Source organism: Nerophis ophidion, linkage group LG05 (assembly GCF_033978795.1).
Source record: "Nerophis ophidion isolate RoL-2023_Sa linkage group LG05, RoL_Noph_v1.0, whole genome shotgun sequence".
NCBI lineage: Eukaryota > Metazoa > Chordata > Actinopteri > Syngnathiformes > Syngnathidae > Nerophis > Nerophis ophidion.
The window spans coordinates 30,144,698-30,168,437 of record NC_084615.1 but is presented as its reverse complement, the minus strand read 5'-3'; the positions used below and the strand labels follow the sequence as shown (position 1 = coordinate 30,168,437).

General features: G+C 39.6%; 1 protein-coding gene and 1 long non-coding RNA gene across 3 annotated transcripts in view; one reads left to right on the top strand and one right to left on the bottom strand.

The window, feature by feature from the left end:
* Window positions 1-23,740, top strand: part of sesn1 (sestrin 1) — a 157,242-nt gene that overhangs the window by 34,566 nt on the left and 98,936 nt on the right. The gene's annotated exons all lie outside the window — the stretch shown is intronic.
* LOC133552352 (uncharacterized) lies at window positions 165-23,740 on the bottom strand. The gene is made up of 3 exons (XR_009806675.1): window positions 22,907-23,740; window positions 22,504-22,822; window positions 165-597 (listed from the first exon to the last, which is right to left on the bottom strand). It is a non-coding gene; the product is annotated as an uncharacterized LOC133552352 (long non-coding RNA).

Here is a 23,740-nt window from a genome sequence, read left to right as displayed (position 1 = left end):
ACCTCCAAATACTTCAGGACATCCTAAAATCATCAGCCCCGAGGTTGGGTCTTGGGTGTTCCAACAGGACAATGACCCCATACAGTTTAGTTTAGTTTAGTCTTTACTTGAAGGGGCAATGCACAGAAACATTAAACTCAAAGACAGATATGTTCTGCACCAGATTATAGCTAAATAGAATAGAAAGTACTTTATTGATCCCTGTAGGAAATTCAGCACCACAGTTTGCTCACAATAAACAATAATAATAATAGATAATATATGATATAAATAATATAGAATATATGAATAATATAAATATATTCTACATTTAAGTACAGTCAAGAAGGAACATGCATCATACAGTCTGATGGCTGTCGGTATGAAGGACCTCCTGTGTCGTTCCGTGTTGCATTTTGGGAGTCTGAGCCTTCCACTGAACGTGCTCATTCTCTCTGCAAGGTCCGAGTGTGGTGGGTGGGAGGTGTTGTCCATAATGGCTAGGAGTTTTGCTAGACTTCTCCTCTATGACACCAAAGCCAGAGAGTCCAGCTCCACTCCCACCACGTTACTGGTTACTGGTAAATAGCAAATTTCCATCTGCAGTCCCCCTGCTACCTAAATTAGAGGGATACAAAAATCATGCAATAAAATTATTACAATGAAATCATACTATATCACATAAACAAATTAATTAAAGTCATAAAATGCCCTTTCATGGACACATACTTAATATACAATACAACCCAATATCATTTACATCATCACACAAAGACAATACATGCTCCTGTTCACATCTGTCATTATTTGTAAGAACAACCATGATTTTAACACACACACTTCACAATTTACAACAAAAAATGCTATCATGGATGAATATAATACACATTAGGTTGATCTGTCGAATATAGTGCCCACCTTAGTGACCGTGTGAGCAGCTTTGATTGCTCCTAAGCCACTTTTTAACTTCAATTGTAAATGAAGAGTAATTTTTTTAACTTTTCAAGTTTGTTGTGAGGTCGTTCCATTCCTTTATGGCAGGGGTGTCAAACTCAAATAGAGAGTGGCCCAAAATTTTAAACTGAACAAAGCTGCGGGCCAATGTTGAACAAATTAACCTTTTTAATAGGGACCCAAACAAGTTTTGCATTGAATATTGAACGAGCAAGGCTTGTATAACTTTATAGTGACATGCAAAATCGATTTTCAAATAATAATTATAATAATTTAAAAATATCAATGGTATATTAAATAAAATTTAAATAAAAAAATGTAATGCCTTTTTCCTATTTGCAGCTTTCTGATGTAAATATCAACATTAACTTGGCGGGGTTTGGTGGTAGCGGGTGGTGTATATTGTAGCTTCCCGGAAGAGTTAGTCCTGCAAGTGATTCTGGGTATTTGTTCTGTTGTGTTATGGTGTGGATGTTCTCCCTAAATGTGGTTGTCATTCTTGTTTGGTGTGGGTTCACAGTGTGGCGCATATTTGTAACAGTGTTAAAGTTTGTTTATACGGCCACCCTCAGTGTGACCTGTATGGCGGTTGACCAAGTATGCGTTGCATTCACTTGTTTGTGTGTTAAGTCCGCATATAGTATGTGACTGGGCTGGCACAATGTTTGTATGGAGAAAAAGCGGACGGGACGACAGGTTGTAGAGGACGTTGAATCCAGTGCCTTTAAGGCACGTCCCCAATGATGTTTGGGTGGAAATCGGGAGAAATTCGGGAAAAGGGTTGCCCCAGGTGATTTTTGGCAAGGGCACTGAAATTCGGGAGTCTCCCAGAAAAGTCGGGAGGGTTAGTAAGTATGAGTATTAGCGGTGAATGTGGTGTTATAATACCGGCGGGCCAGCTCTAATGTTAATTTGATATTGCCTCAAGGACCAAATTAAATTACACGGTGGGCCAAATTTGGCCCGCGGGCCAGAGTTTGACACCCATGCTTTATGGCTTTATATGAAAAGGCTGATTGTGCAAAAGATATTTTACATCTGGGTTTGCTACACTGCCTCCTGGTGGAGGCTCGTGTGTTTTCTAGTTGTCACAGCAGAACCCCTCGTCAAAAGTGGTAAATGAATGGCTAAAGCAGGCTAGAATTAAGGTTTTAGAATGGCCTTCTCAATGTCCTGACTTAAATATGTAGACAATACTGAAGAAACAAGTCCATGTCAGAAAACCGACAAATTTAGCTGAACTGCACCAATTTTTGTTAAGAGGAGTGATCAAAAATTCAACCAGAAGCTTGCCAGAAGCTTGTGGATGGCTACCAAAAGTGCCTTTTTGCAGTGAAACTTGCCAGGGGACATATAACCAAATATTAACATTGCTATATGTATACTTTTGACCCAGCAGATTTGGTCGCATTTTCAGTAGACCCATAATAAATTAAAAAAAGAACCACATTTCATGCATATTTTTTGTGACCAACAAGTATGTGCTCCAATCACTCTATCACAAAAAATAAGAGTTGTAGAAATGATTGGAAACTCAAGCCAGCCATGACATTATGTTCTCCACAAGTGTATGTAAACTTTTGATCGTGACTGTATATATGTTTTAATTGCTTTTGCATTCCATGTGTTCTTTGTACATTATTAGGTAGTGACTCTGGTGTTAATTTGCACACATGTTGGATCTTCTGCAGTGGCCTTTAAAGTGACTCAAATGTTATACTTGGTCTTTAAGGGCTTTATATACACACACTGCAGCGCACAATAGGGCCACACGGGGGCGCTCGGAGCCGGCCTGCTGCCTTCTGCCTTTGCTTGATAGGGTTGGGAATTTTCCATGCACTGGAGCTAAATGCTGGTCATGCTGTACATGATTTTAATATTTTCCTTTTGCCCTGGTCCCTGTGCTGTCATCCAGCTTCTGTGTGTGGGAGTGTGTGTGTGTGTAGTTTGTAATAGCTGTGTGCGCGTGTGCGTGTGCGTGTGCGTGTGCGTGTGTGTGTGTGTGTGTGTGTGTGTGTGTGTGTGTGTATGTGTATGTGTTTACATGTTCTGTGTATGTATACACATCTGCAGATCAGGTCACAAAAGCTGGTCTGGTGGCTGAAGTCCAGGCCTGCAGCCCCTATTTAGGAACAAACCACATTGGCTGCACACTCCCCAAAACAGCTGAATGTGAAATATTGGGAACACATACTCCTTCTCAGCTGCAACAATATCGTGCAACTCTGGAAAGTTTGTAGTTTGTCATTTTTGGTAATGTTGACTCCCCTATAGCATTTAGTAGAGACGTGCACATATTGTAGCTGTGTCATCACATGATTGATCACTTCCCGTTGACTCGCAGAGTGTGTGCGTGTGTGCGTGTGTGCGTGTGTGCGTGTGTGTGTGTGTGTGTGTGCGTGTGTTGCTTCAAGCTTTGGCCATCTCTGGCTCAGGCTGGGCTCCCATGTTGATTTAAGCATGCGGTATTGTGGCTTTTGTCCTCTGCTCTCGGCAGTGGCATTGTCCCGAGAGCTCAAGTGTATGTGTTGTTTATGTTACAGACCCTTTTGTCAGAGGGGGGCGACAGATTCGCACTATGGGGGCGGGATGCGTTCCCACAGTCGTTCAGCTCTCACCTCGACTCCTTGCGCCGACGAAGGGAAGCAAAAGTCTGCGTACGTTTGGTTTCCTTTGAAAAAGCACTGGAATAAGGTTAGGGTTATAAATCTGGGAATCAAATGCACAGAATAGACTGTAAATGATCTACTTAATGCTTGGGTGTTTATTTGACTAAATCACAAAGAGGACCGGGTATTAATTCAAGCCAGAGAGATATACCATATACCAGGGGTCGGGAACCTTTTTGGCTGAGAGAGCCATGAAAGCCAAATATTTCAAAATGTATTTCCGTGAGAGCCATATAACTAAATGCGTGCATTTTTAAGACCAACATTTTTAGACTATAATAAGTCTGTTATAATTTTTAATAACATTGTTATTCTAAAGCTAACCAATAAAAAATATAATTCTTCTTACCATTAATGCAACTTCTTGAACAGGTGCGATAGAAAATGGATGGTTGGATTAAAATGCATGAGAATGTTTTATAATTTGAACGTTATTTTTAACACTGTGATTACCAGGGGAATTATTCATTACTTATCGTGTTAACCTATGTCAGCTAAGATTTATCTGAGAGCCAGATGCAGTCATCAAAAGAGCCACATCTGGCTCTAGAGCCATAGGTTCCTTACCCCTGCCATATACCATGAATTGATTAACGTGGACCCTGACTTAAACAAGTTGAAGAACGTATACGGGTGTTACCATTTAGTGGTCAATTGTACGAAATTTGTACTGTACTGTGCCATCTACTAATAACAGTCTCAATCAATCAATCAATATTATGAATTTAGTGATAACTTGGAGTGCATGAGACCGTGTTAAAGAAAATGTATTAACCACACGGTCGTTTGTTACTGTGTTGGGCAAGAAATGTATTAACAGCAGAGCAGATTTTGGAACAGCGGTGAGGAGCAAACTGCTCAGTCAGCATCAATAGTTCATAGTAAACAGTACGCACCAAACACACCAACAGCTGAGGGGCCCCTCTGACACTTTAAAGCGCATGCAGAGGTACAGTAGATAAAACTGGCTGGATGCTGACCACTTTAATGATACAGCTATAGCCATCTTTTGGAGTTATTAAAAATACATCAGAAGGTTGTGTGCAACCACACCTGTTATATTAGACACTAGTTATTATTTCATTAGCAACCATAGGAGACCTAAAGGTGAATTGAATAGAAATGTTTATTGGAGCTATGGCTGAGCGATATGGACGAAATTTACTTAAACTCGATATTTGATATATTTTTCAGTGAAAGTATACATTTTTTAACGAGATTCACTGAAATTGAAGTGAATGACAACTGTTCTGTAAACAGTCAGTGGCACTTTTATTAACCCAGTTAGTCAAGATGGGTATTTACAGCACAAAAATAAACTGTTTAAGTAGCACAGAATTATATAACATGAATAAAATAGAAAAAATATTATTTCTAAAATGACAAAAAAAAAGTCAATCAATCAATGTTTATTTATATAGTCCTAAATCACGAGTGTCTCAAAGGGCTGCACAATCCAAAACGAAAATGCTCGGTTCAGATCCCACATCAGACCATAGTGGATCTGACATAATGGTGTGAGAGTCCAGTCCATAGTGGATTTAACATAATAGTGAGAGTCCAGTCCATAGTTCATAGGTCATGGAACCCTTCCTGGTTCCATGACCCGCCCTATCTTTCCTCTGATTGGGCCGTCTCTAATGTTTTGCCTTAATCTCAACCAATCATGACTCATCATAGTAAACAACCAACCAATCACGGATGTTGTTATACAAGCAAGCGCGTCTTGGAAGGAGGAAGGTCTGTGGGAAGCAGGGAGATCAAAGAACACAACAAAGCCGTGGTGTTTGGTCATTTTAACGAGAAATAAATTATATGGATGTTACGATATTTTCTTAATTCATATCTTGTTTAAAAATATATTAATATCTCTTACAAACTCGATCTATCGCCCAGGCCTAATTGGAGCATTTATACAATGCTGCACTCAAGTTTATGAATAATAATCTTAACTGACAATCCTGTGACAGGAGTGAGTTATATTACACCACGTGTCTAACCTGATAGAGGACGGGTGCATAAAAGAGGAAATGCTGACTCGCTTCTCTTTTTTCTTGGGCTGGCAGTTCAACGTATTTTAATAGAAGGCCAAAACGGGAACTTTGTGCAAATCAAGTTCACCGCAGTTTTTTTTTTTCTCACACATCTTTACTTTGTGTTTGAACCGTTTTTTTTTTTGTTTTTTGTTTTTTACTGTTGCATAATATTGCCATGCATCACACCTTCCCGGTGTAATTCTCCATTTGCATTCGCACATTCCTCCGGCGCATTACCGCACGACTCTCGTGTCTGTTCGCACATTCCAATGTGAGCATTGTTGTCGTGCTTTGCTGACATGTTTTGCAGGTATCGGGGCTGCAATACAATGCCAGGGTGTCAATGAACAAGTAGCTGTTATACTTGACATGCAGGCTTGTGTAAACTCTGCTCTTATTTTCAAGTAAAATTGGAAGGTATCTAAATATCTCATGTCTAGTTTACGTTTTTTGAACACATGACCTAATTCTGCCATAATATGTCTTAATATGTTTTGCCTCCTATTTTTTTTGTTCCCTTTCTATCTCAGTCGTGAGTAGCAAGCTGAATCAGTATTTACATTCGAAGCTCCGTTTACACTGGTTACCAAATCAGATTTATTTATTTTTGAGCTCAAGTGACACAGATCAGGTATTTTTTTGACAGTTTAAATGCTGTAAAGCACTGATATTGACCCATCAGATTTGGAAAAGATGTGGAGGTAGTCCAAATCTATTTGAAATATGATTTTTTCAAATTTGACTTCAATCTACGGCTGGGCGATATATCGATACATGCGATATATCGCGGGTTTGTCTCTGTGCGATATAGAAAATGACTATATCGTAATATTCGAGTATACGTTCTCACACAGTTGTTTTTAGCTGCGGGCATTACACTACAGCAGGGGTCACCAACCTTTTTGAAACCAAGAGCTACTTCTTGGGAACTGATTAATGCGAAGGGCTACCAGTTTGATACACACTTAAATAAATTGCCAGAAATAGCCAATTTGCTCAATTTACCTTTAATAAATAATATATATATATATATATATATATATATATACAAAAATGGGTATTTCTTTCTGTCATTCCGTCGTACATTTTTTTTCCTTTTACGGAAGGTTTTTTGTAGAGAATAAATGATGAAAAAAACACTTAATTGAATGGTTTAAAAGAGGAGGAAACACGAAAAAATTTAAAATAACATTTTTAAACATAGTTTATCTTCAATTTTGACTCTTTAAAATTCAAAATTCAACCGAAAAAAAAATGAATAGAAAAACTAGCTAATTCGAATCTTTTTGAAAAAAATAAAAAAGTAGTTTATGGAACATCATTAGTAATTTTTTCCTGATTAAGATTAATTTTATAATTTTAAGACATGTTTTAAATAGGTTAAAATCCAATCTGCACTTTGTTAGAATATATAACAAATTGGACCAAGCTATATTTCTAACAAAGACAAATCATTATTTCTTCTAGATTTTCCAGAACAAAAATTTTAAAAGAAATTCAAAAGACTTTGAAATAAGATTTAAACTTGATTTTAGAGATTTTCTAGATTTGCCAGAATATTTTTGGGGAATTTTAATCATAAGTTTGAAGAAATATTTCACTAATACAAAAAAACAGAAGCTAAAATGAAGAATTAAATTAAAATATATTTATTAGTCTTTACAATGATAATTAAAAAAAATACTTGAACTCTGATTCAAATTGTCAGGAAAGAAGAGGAAGGAATTTAAAAGGTAAAAAGGTATGTGTTTAAAAATCCTAAAATAATTTTTAAGGTTGTTTTTTCTCTAAAATTGTCTTTCTGAAAGTTATAAGAAGCAAAGTAAAAAAAGAAATGAATTTATTTAGACAAGTGAAGACAATCAATCAATCAATCAATCAATGTTTACTTATATAGCCCTAAATCACTACTGTCTCAAAGGGCTGCACAAACCACAACACAAACCACTACGACACCCTCGGTAGGCCCACATAAGGGCAAGGAAAACTCACACCCAGTGGGACGTCGGTGACAATGATGACTATGAGAACCTTGGAGAGGAGGAAAGCAATGGATGTCGAGCGGGTCTAACATGATACCGTGAAAGTTCAATCCATAATGGATCCAACACAGACGCAAGAGTCCAGTCCAAAGCGGATCCAACACAGCAGTGAGAGTCCCGTCCACAGCGGAGCCAGCAGGAAAACATCCCAAGCGGAGGCGGATCAGCAGCGCAGAGATGTCCCCAACCGATACACAGGCGAGCAGTACATGGCCACCGGATCGGACCGGACCCCCTCCACAAGGGAGAGTGGGACATAGGAGAAAAAGAAAAGAAACGGCAGATCAACTGGTCTAAAAAGGGAGTCTATTTAAAGGTTGGAGTATACAAATGAGTTTTAAGGTGAGACTTAAATGCTTCTACTGAGGTGGCAACTCGAACTTTTACCGGGAGGGCATTCCAGAGTACTGGAGCCCGAAATGAAAACGCTCTATAGCCCGCAGACTTTTTTTGGGCTTTGGGAATCACTAATAAGCCGGAGTCCTTTGAACGCAGATTTCTTGCCGGGACATATGGTACAATACAATCGGCAAGATAGGATGGAGCTGGACCGTGTAGTATTTTATACGTAAGTAGTAAAACATTAAAGTCACATCTTAAGTGCACAGGAAGCCAGTGCAGGTGAGCCAGTACAGGCGTAATGTGATCAAACTTTCTTGTTCTTGTCAAAAGTCTGGCAGCCGCATTTTGTACCAACTGTAATCTTTTAATGCTAGACATGGGGAGACCCGAAAATAATACGTTACAGTAGTCAAGGCGAGACGTAACAAACGCATGGATAATGATCTCAGCGTCTTTAGTGGACAAAATGGAGCGAATTTTAGCGATATTACGGAGATGAAAGAAGGCCGTTTTAGTAACGCTTTTAATGTGTGACTCAAAGGAGAGAGTTGGGTCAAAGATAACACCCAGATTTTTTACCGTGTCGCCTTGTTTAATTGTTTGGTTGTCAAATGTTAGAGTTGTATTATTAAATAGAGGTCGGTGTCTAGCAGGACCGATAATCAGCATTTCCGTTTTTTTGGCGTTGAGTTGCAAAAAGTTAGTGGACATCCATTGTTTAATTTCATTAAGACACGCCTCCAGCTGACTACAATCCGGCGTGTTGGTCAGCTTTAGGGGCATGTAGAGTTGGGTGTCATCAGCATAACAGTGAAAGCTAACACCGTATTTGCGTATGATGTCACCTAGCGGCAGCATGTAGATGCTGAGGAGTACAGGGCCAAGGACCGAACCCCGGGGAACTCCACACGTTACCTTAACGTAGTCCGAGGTCACGTTGTTATGGGAGACGCACTGCATCCTATCAGTAAGATAAGAGTTAAACCAAGACAGGGCTAAGTCTGACATACCAATTCGTGTTTTGATACGTTCTAATAAAATATTATGATCGACGGTATCGGAAGCAGCGCTAAGATCGAGGAGCAGCAACATAGATGACGAATCAGAATCCATCGTTAGCAATAGATCATTAGTCATTTTTGCGAGGGCTGTCTCCGTGGAGTGATTTGCCCTGAAACCGGATTGAAAGGTTTCACATAGATTGTTAGACGCTAAGTGTTCATTTAACTGCTCCGCAACAATTTTTTCGAGGATTTTTGAAATAAAGGGAAGGTGAGACACCGGTCGGTAGTTTACCAGGAGGTCAGGATCGAGGTTAGGTCTTTTAAGAAGAGGATGAATAACCGCTTTTTTGAATGCTAGGGGAACAGTGCCCGAGGAAAGTGATAAGTTTATAATATTTAGCACTGATGGACCTAATAATACAAAGAGCTCCTTGATCAGTTTCCCAGGAAGTGGGTCAAGTAAACATGTTGTTTGTTTTATTCCATTTACACGTTGTAACAATTCCTCTAATGTTATTTCCTCAAAACGAGAGAAACTATTTTGGAGGGCAGTATCCGCCGTATATACAATCGTATCTGTGTTAATAGAACTCATTTGTAGCTGGGACGCATTGTCTTTAATCTCCTTTCTAATGACTTCAATTTTCTTACTAAAGAATTGCATAAAGTCATCAGCTGAGTGGGTGGAGCTACTGGAAGGAGTCCCTTGTTGGGTTAGCGATGCTACCGTACTAAACAAAAATTTAGGATCGTTTTTATTACGGTGGATGAGATTTGAGTAATATTTAGTTTTAGCTAAGGTAAGCATGCGTTTATAAGTCATTAAACTATCACTCCATGCTTGATGGTGCACCTCAAGTTTAGTCGTGCGCCATTTGCGTTCCAGCTTTCTACATAATAATTTCTGAGCTCTAGTTTCTTCTGTAAAACACGGGGTACGCTTTTTTGGAGCCTTTTTTAACTTTAGCGGTGCTATGTTATCAATGGTTTCGCGCAGGGCGTCGTTAAAGTTGTTAGTGAGGTTATCAATAGAGCCCACATACTTTGGGAATGGTGCCATTACCGAGGGCAGTAGGTCAGCAAGAGTTGTCGTGGCCGTATTAATGTTGCGGCTGCTGTAGCAATTATTATTATTATTAGCTTAGCGAACATGAGTCTGAACCTCAAATTTTATAAGGTAATGATCGGACAATACTTTAGTATACGGGAGTAATGTAACTTTGGAAACGGTGATATCCCTGACAAGCACTAGGTCTAGCGTATTACCGTTGCGATGCGTGGGTTCATTTATTATTTGTGTGAGACCAAAGCAATCAATTATAGTCTGGAGCGCTACGCACGGTGGGTCCGATGGGGTATTCATATGGATATTAAAGTCCCCCATTATGATTATATTATCGGCGTGTGTCTCTAGATCAGCAACGAACTCTGAGAATTCATTGATAAAGTCCGAATAGGGCCCTGGAGGGCGGTAGATAACAGCCAGGTGTAGAGGCAGCGGTGTGACGGACCTCATAGTAAGCACCTCAAACCATTTATATTTATTATTTATGTTAGGACTAAGGTTAAAGTTTTCGTTGTATATTAGTGCGACCCCCCCACCCCTTTTAAGAGGACGGGCAATATGCGCATGTGTAAAGTTAGGAGGAGATGCCTCATTTAGCGCAAAAAAGTCGTTAGGTTTAAGCCAGGTTTCGCTGAGACCGATGAGGTTAAGATTGTTGTCTCTAATGATATCATTAACTAACAACGTTTTGGGAGACAATGATCTTATGTTTAAAAAACCTATATTATAGGTAGTGGGCTGTTTTAGGGAATTTTTGATCAAATTATCCGTAGTAGCAATATTAATAATGTTGTATTTATTATGCCCAGTGCATTTAGTATAATTACGACCATATCTAGGAATTGATACGACGGGAATTTTCCGATTGTTTGTTTGTTGCTTTGATAAACTGCACGCATCATAGTTAGCCACCTCAGTAGAACTCATGTCCAACTCTGAAACAATCGAAGCAGAAAAAACGTGTTCTAATTTAGCTGACTCCTTACCCAGACCAGTAGTCTCGCATCTTCCATTTAAATCCGGCTTCAGGATGGAGGGAAGTGGTGTTCTGTGGGGATTAGCCTTCTGCTTTGTTTTTAGCCCCGCTCGGCATCCGCGTTTCCGATCACACCGCTGGCGTCTGCTCCGTAGACGGCCCCCGCTGCTACTATACTCCCCTGCTTCACAAGCCGCTGGATGTAGGCGGCGAAGTATTCCCGTGCTAGTTAGCAGGTCTAGCAAGCACGCGTCTATCAGTCCAAAACGGCCCGATATGTCCACATCCAGAAGTGTCTGGCGGTCGTACGTGATCACGGAGTGACCACGATGTGAGCCAGCCATAAAGTTTGTAGAATTGTCCGGTATTTCTGCCAAATGTTTCATCTTTAGCAAGAGCTCAATTTCACAGCCCTTCCGGGCGCCGCCATCTTGTGTTTAAAGACTAAGTCTTTAAAATATTTTTGGGTGGATTTTCAAATTCTATTTGAGTTTTGTCTCTCTTATTAAAAATGTCGAGCAAAGCGAGACCAGTTTGCTAGTACATAAATACAATTTAAAAAATAGAGGCAGCTCACTGGTAAGTGCTGCTATTTGAGCTATTTTTAGAACAGGCCAGTGGGCGACTCATCTGGTCCTTACGGGCTAGCTGGTGCCCGCAGGCACTGCGTTGGTGACCCCTGCACTACAGGCTCTTCCCACTCCTTCTTGTGTTTCCTTCTCACAGAGTGTTAGCGCAGGTTCTTACATACATCACATACTGTCATGTCATACGTCACATACAGTAAGTATACGCCCTCGCCCAGCAGAGAGGTAGCAGCGTGGCTAACGTTAGCTGTGCTGCTAGCGGAGTGTTGTGAAGGTGCGAAAAAAGGTGCGAATCTGATAACAAATGAAGGAAGAATTAATTCCCAAGAAAAACAGCACAGGGTCCAATGTCTGGCGGTGGTTCGGCTTCAAGTGAGAATATGTCGAACAGACAACTTTAAAGGCCTACTGAAACCCACTACTACCGACCACACAGTCTGATAGTTTATATATCAATGATGAAATCTTAACATTGCAACACATGCCAATACGGCCGGTTTAGTTTACTAAATTGCAATTTTAAAATTCCCGCGATCGGTCATGTTGAAAACGTCGCGGAATGATGACGCTTATGTTGACGCGTGCTTGTGACGTTATTGGTTGTACTGGACATTTTATCCCAGCACCACTCACGGCTAAAAGTCGTCCGATTTAATCGCATAATTACACAGTATTCTGGAAATCTGTGTTGCTGAATCTTTTGCAATTTGTTCAATTAATAATGGATACCACAAAGAAGAATGCATTTGGTGGAAAGCGGTGTAATTCGGCCGGCCGTAGCAACACAAACACAGCCGGTGTTTCTTTGTTTGTTGTGAAGCTTTAATATGGAACAGAGCTGTCAAGCGAACATGTTTCTCTACCACATGTCAACCGGCAGGTTTCAGTGGGAAAATTGTGGTAATAAGTTGTCTCTTACCGTAAACATCAGCAGCTGTCAAAGAGACAGCTGCGACTTTCTTGGCTCCTCCATGGCTTCACTCAGAGACACTGGCGGCCACCACACCCCTCCGACTTTCAGGTATGACTTTATGATCTCACTAAAACACTAGTAACACAATAATCAGATAAGGGATTTTCCAGAATGATCATAGTAAATGTGTCTATTAACATCTGAATTGCTCCTGCCCTCGTCTTTTTTATGTTTTTTTTTTTCTTCTAGTCTTTCACGCTCACTATCCTCATCCACAAATCTTTCATCTTCGCTCCAATTAATGGGGAAATTGTTGCTTTCTCGGTCAGAATTGCTCGAGATGCTGGTGTCTATGATTGTAATCAATGTGCGGATGTGAGGAGCCCTCACACCGGTGACGTCACGCGCACATCGGCTTCTACTTCCGGTACAGGCAAGGCTTTTTTATTAGCGACCAAAAGTTGCGAACTTTATCGTCGATGTTCTCTACTAAATCCTTTCAGCAAAAATATGGCAATATCGCGAAATTATCAAGTATGACACATAGAATGGACCTGCTATCCCCGTTTAAATAAGAAAATCTCATTTCAGTAGGCCTTTAATTTGTCAAGTGTGGGGCACAAGCGTTGCTACCAAAAATAGCATTACTGCTAATATGTAGCATAATTTGAAAAGTCACCTTCTAATAAATGTTTAATGAATACAGTTTTGCTAAATTGACTTAGTTGTGATTTCCTTCTCTGCATTAAAGTTTCAAATGATCAAATATTAATGCAGTATGAACAAAAATGTTTTAATGTAGACACATAAAATCATCATCCTGTTGTGATTATATGTATCAAATGTTCTTTCAAGGCTAAGGCAAAATACCGAGATATGTATCGTATATAGGGAATAAGCGGTAGGAAATGGATGGATGGGTATCGTATATCGCGATATTAAAAAAAAAAGCCATAAGCCCAGCCCTACTTCAATCTAATGAGAAATGCGACCTGAGTACGACTTTTACGTTATCTTTCGTAAGTGGAAATGGATACGTCATCACAACATCCAGTTTTTGCAGCACTGTTTTGGTGGTCAAAGTCTTTTTGGCGGCAACATTTTTCATGCATCACTAGCCATTGTAGCCAATAGTGCGCAAATAATAGGTTAAATGTAGTACATATGAAGATAAATACTTTTATTCTTAAGAAATAGCGATCGTTGAAGGACCGTAAATGACATGTATGCTGTGGCGTATTTGTTTGGATGTTATGTACATTGCGTACGTTTTTTACACAGGTGAGTTGAAAAATAACGATAATGATGTCCGCGTCTCCTCTACTTAAAAGCCATTAAAAGATTAGAACCCTTCCAAACATATTACACTATGTACTTTATATACATTATATTACTTTAATTTTTTTTCACATAAAAAACAAACAAACTCATTTTTAAGGTATGGCGGCTTTTATTTTTCATAGCAGTGGTAGCGACTTACTTTTCCATGTACGGCATCTGGTCAACTTCCTTTGTTTTTACTTGATCAAACTTTGCATGCAAGTGACGCCGAGGCCACATTGACGCCTGTGGGCATTTATACTTGAGCCTGATTAAGATCACATTTTACTTGTAATCCAAATAGTCAGTGAGAAAAAATAAATTAACGGAAAAAAATCTGATTTTGTTCACTTTGGCCTATAGTGTAAGTATAGGATCTGTGACCTCACCAGTCTGGATGACATAGATGCCTCAGTTTTTTGAATAAAAATTGAACAATTTTTAACTTTGGGCCAATTTTTGACTTCTGGTTTCTTTTTGGTTAAAAAGTACACTTCAGTGTTTCGCCATCATAGTATATTTGAAGTGTAAGGGATCCCATAATAGTGTATTTTAATAACCTGACTCTCGCCAGATCCTTGTAGTTTGATTAGCTCCACACAAGGATCTGGGACTTCTCAATAGGAGATGTATCTCAGAAGGCGGGGCCTTGTAAAAAAGAAATGATTGTATGTGATTGGATAAACCACTTTTCCGTTATCTTGAATGACATGCGACTTCAACCACTCACATCGAAATCAACCAGTGACGCTGTTGAGAGCGACGCCGGGAAATCCAAAACAGATCAGCCGACATTAGATAACGACACAGCGAAAAGTTAGAGAACTTTTACTGAAACAGCGCAGCAATGTCAGTAGACGATCAATGTCGTTTGTGCAGAGAAAATATGAAGAATCAATGTCAGCACACGACTCCTCGCTGCGTGCCACCATTGTTGTTTGAATCAAACAGTCGCTTCGACGCTGCGTCACATCTATGAAATCCTGCCCGGCGATCCTGATTGGTTCATATTATTTTGCTATCTTAAAGGAGTTTGCAATGCCCTCGATCCCAGATCTTTGTGTGGAGCTCAGCGAACTACAAGGATCTGTCGAGATTCAGGTTAGTATTTTAAAGAGTGTTGGCCAAAATAAGCTGGAATTAGTAAGCCTCAGTAAAAACATGCCATTGTGTGTGTATGTAGCTTTAATGCTAATGAGCCTGTTTGTAGTGTCTCCAAGAAGCACTTTTGTGCACTTAAGCCACATTTTACATATACTCTGTAATACTGTATTTAAAAACATGCCATTGTGTGTGTATGTAGCTTTAATGCTAATGAGCCTGTTTGTAGTGTCTCCAAGAAGCACTTTTGTGCACTTAAGCCACATTTTACATATACTCTGTAATACTGTACTTAAATGCACTTCTATTTACCATTTTAGATGTCATATACAGTATCACATACAACAAAATAACATAAGGCAGTGGGACCGGAGGACATAAATGTTAGCAACACTAGCATATGTGAGCTGCATTGCTAACGTTGCATTGAAATAGCAACATAATGTTAGGTTAGCCGATACACTAAATACCAAAAATTATTAAACTTACATCTGCCATGTCTATGGCTGCCTGGCAGTTTTTAAGAGCTACCGGTTTTATTTAAAGATGTTTAGCAAATAGGAACGTCAAAATTAACGACTTAACTGACGTGATTAATCACTAAACATATTGCATTAATTATATACACACTTAGATTAATCATGCAATTTCTATTTGGACCATACAAGCTCTTTTTCCTCAAAGGTTAACCACACTTTTTTGGGGAAATTTGCCGATCGTTTACAATCATTATGAAATGCATTGTAACTCCTAAATAAATGTAAAGTGGAATTGCAACTGCATACAATGTCTACTATGTAATATTTGCAAATGACACTTAAAAATCTAATGAGAAAACAAAGTATAACAATTGGACAGCAAAGTTGTCATTATTAAATATTACATTGAGAAATATGATTTTATGAGACAATTAACACAAAAGTACCGAAAGTGGGTACAGTTGTGATACGGTTCAAATTTGAAAAGATTCCCATCCCTAAAAACAGTTTGGTACTCATAAAGAAGTTCTGGGTATTGTTATCATCATTAAAGAGTCACTCCTATGGAAAGGAAATAACAATAACAAATACGGCTGCAAAACAATACTAACAGAGGCAGCATGCGAATGTCGATTAACAAGTTTGAGCCCCTGTTTGAAATCCCAAGTGTAATCTCTTGAGGCCTAAGAGCGCATTAGACAAAGATCTAAATACAAGCCCTGTTTCCATATGAGTTGGGAATACAATGATTTGCAAATCACTTTTAACCCATATTCAGTTGAATGCACTACAAAGACAGTATATTTGATGTTCAAACTTAGTAATAATAAGTGTTTGATGAGCATTTCTCAACTTTATCAGTATTTATTGCCACCTTTCTCAACTTCTTTGTCACGTGTTGCTGGCATCAAATACTAAATTTAATGATTATTTGCAAAAAAAAAAAAATGTTTATCAGTTTATTTTGTCTTTGTAGCATATTCAACTGAATATGGGTTGAAAATGATTTGCAAATCATAGTATTCCGTTTGTATTTACATCTAACACAATTTCCCAACTCCTATGGAAACGGGGTTTGTATGAGGAAAGGTTTGAAAACAATGCATTCTTTCGGTGAAGAGAAAAAAACGCAATCAAAACATGTCAGGACTGCAATAGTTTGAGGAAAAAGAGCACACTATTTACTGATTCTTTTCAAAACATTTGATATTAATCTTGGCGACACTCTCACGGAGGGATATTTTTAGGCTAGGTAGAGATTGATGGGACAAAAAACTCTTCTCTGCACGCTGTGTGATTAGTCAGTGCTTGCTGCTTCACATGCCTGGCCTGTTCTTGTGTATAGGTTCCTTTGCATCCAACCTTGTTGCAGTAAACAGTAGGAAAATCTGTCACGTAAGGGCCGTCAAACAACCAAACACAAAATATACACCTGAGTCACACAGACAGCTTATCTTCAATACGATTTTCTAACATGCAGCCTTGATATTCGCTTCTGAAAATAAGTGCTGATTGGTCATCTGACATCAGGAAAGACGCAAGGGGAAGGGAGAAAGTCCAGTAGCACCTCCTTGTCATATTTACTTCATGCTACGTAAGGAGGAAAAAGCAAATATGGCCGGTAACTTGCATAACAACTCCATGTTGAGGTGTTATTTACGGAAAGAAGACGCTATAATTCAACCGAAATAGGTCAAATTTCTTGCCAATCACTATTTAAACAAACTTTCTCTGTCTTCATTGGACATCTGGTGTTTGCTTATCTTTATGGAGGCTTTGCTTATTTTCCTTTGCAGTGTCCCTTGGCGGAAATACAAGGCGGCTCTGTTTGTCTTTTCTATCCTGTCTGCGTTGCGAGCTACGGTGAGAGCTGTAGTCGTTCTCTACGAAACATTGCATGGTCGTAACTTGTGGGGGAGAGCGGCAGGGGGGACATGTACGCCGCACTTTTTAAAGGCCAAAAATAATGTTATACTATTGAATGGAGACAAGTCAAGCACTAGCGTCAGGTGGAAAACAGCCGTTCAGACTGAAGCTAGTCTCTTTTTGACCTCCTGTTAGCTGATTGATTGGCTTTCTTGGTCTGTCTTTTTGCCAGCGTGACAATCACTATGTTTCTATGCACTAAATTAGACCCCTTCTACACAAAGGTTATCCAGGGTATATCCCACCTATCCTTATCCATATACACACACACACACAATGGTCGTTGAAGACCCCCTCTGCCCGCCGGCACAACGCGACCTAGTACGCATGCGCGAAAAAAATGCGCGTGTCATAATCACCTCTGACCTGGAAGTGTATCCTTTCCCTGTGTTTCAATGTAGACTATTGCCACATTACTTTTAACAGTAAACTTTGCTTGCCTCACCATCAGCAGCTGTTAGACTAGCCCTATTGTAGTGAATCACACCTGAGCCATCATACATTAATCATATCTTTAGTGGACGTGTGAAAGTAAACAATGTGATAAAGAACATTTTACGGCAGTCATAGATATCTGTTCAGGGCATTGTGCTTGTAGGCTTCACAATAGTTATGGAGTACAAAACCTGACGTTGAGTAATCGCTCGACATACATCGCGCACAATAACTGATGGTCTGCTTTGCCAGTCCAAATGCATTCGCTGTTTTTCTTAGTCTGTCGTTGTCTCCCCTACGATAAATGGACGAAATTTTCCATTAAGTAGAATCACAGCTGACCTGGACATTGGAAAGTTATCTTGCCTTTCAGCTGGCCCAACACACTCACTCGTTGACAAACATATCCTACTAGGCTGCCATTCTTCCAAGCCTTATCCAAAATCGTCGCTCAACCATCTACAAACCCTGTTTCCATATGAGTTGGGAAATTGTTATATGTAAATATAATCTGAATACAATAATTTGCAAATCCTTTTCAACCCATATTCAATTGAATGCACTACAAAGACAAGATATTTGATGTTCAAACTCATAAACTCTATTTTTTTTTTGCAAATAATAATTAACTTAGAATTTCATGGCTGCAACACGTGCCAAAGTAGTTGGGAAAGGGCATGTTCACCACTGTGTTACATCCCCTTTTCTTTTAACATCACTCAATAAACATTTGGGAACTGAGGAAACTAATTGTTGAAGCTTTGAAAGTGGAATTCTTTCCCATTCTTGTTTTATATAGAGCTTCGTCGTTCAACAGTCCAAGGTCTCTGCTGTCGTATATTATGCTTCATAATGCGTCACACATTTTCGATTGGAGACAGGTCTGGACTACGGGCGGGCCAGGAAAGTACCCGTACTCTTTTTTTATGAAACCACGCTGTTGTAACACATGGCTTGGCATCGTCTTGCTGAAATAAACAGGGGCGTCCATGATAACGTTGCTTGGATGACAACATATGTTGCTCCAAAACCTGTATGGACCATTCAGCAATAATAGTGCCTTCACAGATGTGTAAGTTACCCATGCCTTGGGCACTAATACACCCCCATACCATCACAGATGCTGGCTTTTGAACTTTGCACCTATACAATCCGGATGGTTATTTTCCTCTTTGTTCCAGAGGACACCACGTCCAGTTTCCAAATATAATTTGAAATGTGGACTCGTCAGACCACAGAACACTTTTCCACTTTGCATCAGTCCATCTTAGTTGAGCTCTGGCCCAGCAAAGCCGGCGGCGTTTCTGGGTGTTGTTGATAGATGGGCTCTGCTTTGCAGAGTAGAGTTTTAACCTGCACTTACAGATGTAGCGACCAACTGTAGTTACTGACAGTGGTTTTATGAAGTGTTCCTGAGCCCATGGGCTGATATCCTTTACACACTGTCGGTTTTTGATGCAGTACCCCCTGAGTGCTCAAAGGTCCGTAATATCATCGCTTACGTGCAGTAATTTCTCTAATTCTCTGAACCTTTTGATGATTTTACAGACCGTGGATGGGAAAATCCCTAAATTCTTTGCAATAGCTCGTTGAGAAATGTTGTTCTAAAACTGTTCGACAATTTGCTTACAAAGTGGTGACTCTCGCCCCATCCTTGTTTGGGAATTACTTAGCATTTCATGGAAGCTGTTTTTATACCCAATCGTGGCACCCACCTGTTCTCAATTACCCTGCACACCTGTCGGATGTTCCAAATAAATATTTGATGACAATTCCTCAACTTTATCAGTATTTATTGCCACCGTTCCCAACTTCTTGGTCACGTGTTGCTGGCATCAAATTCTAAAGTTAATGATTATTTGCAAAAAAAAAATGTTTATCAGTTTCAACTTTAAATATTTTGTCTTTGTAGCATATTTAACTGAATATGGGTTGAAAAGAATTTGCAAATCTTTGTATTCCGTTTATATTTACATCTAACACAATTTTCCAACTCATATGGAAATGGGGTTTGTAGGTTAAAACTCGCATGTTAAACACACCCAATGCGAAATGGGTATGTCGTAATAAAAGAAAACTTAAAAATTGTTAGCTGAACATAACTGATAAGAGAAAATCGTGGCGTTTGTTAAATGCTAATTATGTATTTGGTATTATAATCAATGATCATCACATTTTTCCTCCAGTTTGGAATATGGGTCAAACAGGATGTCTATTTACATGGGTGAAGAACGGCACATAAAATTGTTGAAACAAGGAACCGCTGTGAAATACTGCACGTATCTGTGCGTTTCTGAAGGCAGGTGTGTAAAGATGACCATTCAAAACATTCTGACATCGCCACCCCCGCATGTTCACACCTTCCATATGTGAGATTTTCATTCAACTTGGTGAAGAAACCATAACATTTTTACTCAAATCCAGTACTCAGCATCAGGGCCGCCTTAACCTAACAGTTTGAAAGATTTTACTCAGCAGAAAGGCAACAATGCAAAAATATTATCCATTTTAAAAATTATTTTCTTGATGAATACATCTTCTTTGTAACAAGCGCATTCACATCAGTGCGAGTATAGCAGAGGCCAGTCACCTTCAAGAATTGTGCTGGCGATATTGGAGATTGCCTGTACGTTTAGCTCAGTAGTCAGCATGCTGGGTTCGCCCGCCGCTCTTAGAAGCAGAAAAATACAACAAAGCCTAGAGAGAGCCTATACAAGAGCTACAGGAAACGACACTGTGTGATTGACCGCTATAAACACCAATCATTTATATTCCGCTGTCAAAATTGTGGACCCCTGCAATGGTGAGGTACCCTGGCCTTCTGCCTAGGTAAGCCCATGCATTAAGGCGAACTTCATTAGCATAGCGAAACAAGGTCCTACCAGGTCTTATGACAGGGATGTCAAAGTCAAATACATCAGAGGGCCCAAAAAACAAATTTACTACAAGCCGACGGCCGGACTGGTTCAATATTTATTCAAACACATTAAAATGATTGCACATAACCTATTGAACCAAGACCTAACACAGTGTACTGTATCTTTTTTAATGACTAAATGAATAATCCAACATTTTTGTATGGCTCTAATTTTAAGTGAAAACATTTTTCAACAGGCTCACAGACAAAAACAAACTTCCTTCAAAGCAGGCGGCTGTCGCCTGCGGGCCGGTTCTAATACTAATCAATCAAAGTCAATCAAAGTTTATTTATATAGCCCTAAATCATGAGTGTCTCAAAGGGCTGCATGAGGCTCAATGACATCCTTGGCTCAGATCCCACATCAGGGCAAGAAAAAACTCAACCCAAAGGGATAACAATGAGAAACCTTGGAAGGGACCGCAGATGTGGGGACCTCCCCACGCTGGGTGCAATGGATCTAGCATAATAGTGTGAGAGTCCAGTCTATAGTGGATCTAGCCTCTCCTTCGTGGAGAGGGGGGCAGAGCAAAAAAGAGACTGCAGATCAACTGGTCTAAAAGGTGGGTCTATTTAAAGGTTAGAGTACCGTATTTTACCGACTATATGTCGCAGTTTTTTTTTAATAGTTTGGCCAGGGGTGCGACTTATACTCAGGAGCGACTTATGTGTGAAATTATTAACACATTACCGTAAAATATCCAATAATATTATTTAGCTCATTCACGTAAGAGACTACACGTATAAGATTTAATGAGATTTAGCAATTAGACAGATTGATTGGTAAATGTAGAGCATGTTCTATATGTTATAGTTATTTGAATGACTGTTACCATAACATGTTACATTAACACATCAGACACGTTCGCAGTTGGTTATTTATGGGTCATATAACGTACACTTATTCAGCCTGTTGTTCACTATTTTTTATTCATTTTAAATTGCCTTTCAAATGTCTATTCTTGGTGTTGGGTTTTATCAAATAAATTTCCCCAAAAAATGTGACTTATACTCGGAAAAATATGGTATACAAATGAGTTTTAAGATGGGACTTAAATGCTTCTACTGAGGTAGCATCTCTAACTGTTACTGGGAAGGCATTCCAGAATACTGGAGCCCGAATAGAAAACGCTCTATAGCCTGCAAATTTTTTTTAGGCACTGAGAATCACTAATAATCCGGAGTTCTTTGAAGGTAGATATCTTACCGTGACATATGGTACAATACAATCAGAAAAATATGATGGAGCTCGACTGTGTAGTATTTTACACGCAAGTAGTAAAACCTTAAAGTGTCATTTTAAGTGCACAGGAAGCCAGTGCAGGTGAGCCAGTATAGGCGTAATATGATCAACTACTACTACTTAATATTAATTAAATATCATCCTCGGGGGCCATAGATAATTTATTCCAGATCCGGCCCGTGGGCCTCGACTTTGACATCCCTGTCTTATGAGGTACTTTTTCAACTTTTCTTGTATTTGACCATATTTTCAATATTTTAGATGGAATCTTTACTTCTCTACCAGGTCAAGATTAATTCTATTATACTCAAAATATGGTCTGATTACAATAAAAGTTAAAAAACTATATGAATAAGAAGACCTAATGAGCCTTTTTGAGAAACTTATGAGGTACTAGTACCTTGTATAGTACCTAGTTTCAAGCAAGCCAAGGGCGATGTAAACCATTGGTAGATTAAACATTGTAACACTTCAGCTAGAAATGACAAAAATAAACACTATAACATTGGCTCACCTGTTCCTCAACTCCTTGTTCTGCAGTGCTCTGTTTTCTTCCTGCCCTTAGTTGCCTCTTGGATTCCTACTCAGTGGCCTAGTGGTTAGAGTGTCCGCCCTGAGATCGGTAGGTTGGGAGTTCAAAACCCCGGCCGAGTCATACCAAAAACTATAAAAAAATGGGACCCATTGCCTCCCTGCTTGGCACTCAGCATCAAGGGTTGGAATTGGGGGTTAATTCACCAAAAATGATTCTCGTGCGCTGCCCACTGCTTCCCTCACTTCCCAGGGGGTGATCAAGGGGATGGGTCAAATGCAGAGGTCAAATTTCACCACACCTAGTGTGTGTGTGACAAACATTGGTACTTTAACTATAACGAACTTTAACTTTAACAAAAATAAACACTATAACATTGGCTCACCTGTTCCTCATCTCCTTTTTCTGCAGTGCTCTGTTTTCTTCCTGCCCTTAGTCGCCTCTTGGATTCAATTAGTCTCCTGAGGCTGAGAAGTGAATATAGGAAACCCTTCTTCATTGTTATTGTTCACTAATGCAGCTACCTCGTTCCAAGCATACCAGCTGACTCTAACCGCCGTTGTTCTTCAGTGCTTTACAACCCTCGAATATTCTACTCCTGTCTCGGTTTTCTTGCTGCCCTAGGTCTCCACTTGAATACAAATAGTCTCTTTATGTTTCAAGCTCCTCCATTGTTGTTGGTTGATAGTGTCTCTGGTTGATGCATTCAATGTTACTTGTTTTTTTGCTGTTTTCTGCCATAGCAAGTATTGTTGCAGAAGTGTTCCACTATCTTCCATGACTATCTATCCACTTTTTAACCTAAGTGGAGTTGTGTGCGCTTGAGTAAGCAATAAACGCTGGGTTAACTTTTCAAGAGTGGGAGGAAAACAAACAGTAATGTTTTCTTTGTTTCGGGACTTGCTGCGGTTTTCCCGGGATGCTCAGGAACTTCGCAGAAATCTAGAAAATAGCGCTGCATTGGTCCTGTGTTGTTTACCAGCTTGATTGCCAAGACTCCACACCCTGTGACCTGACATTAATCAGCATGTGTATGCATGCGCGTCTGAGAATGGGAGCGAAGGGAGGATGTGTTTGGTGTTTATGTGAAAAGAAACAAAGTGCTGTTTGTGCGTGTGGGCCTGCGCGTGCATGTTTTAGGGGTGAGGAAACAGAGAAATCGGGGGTTGAAAGAAGGCACTAAAGAGCATGTGAATGTTGTGCATGTTTCTTGTGTAAT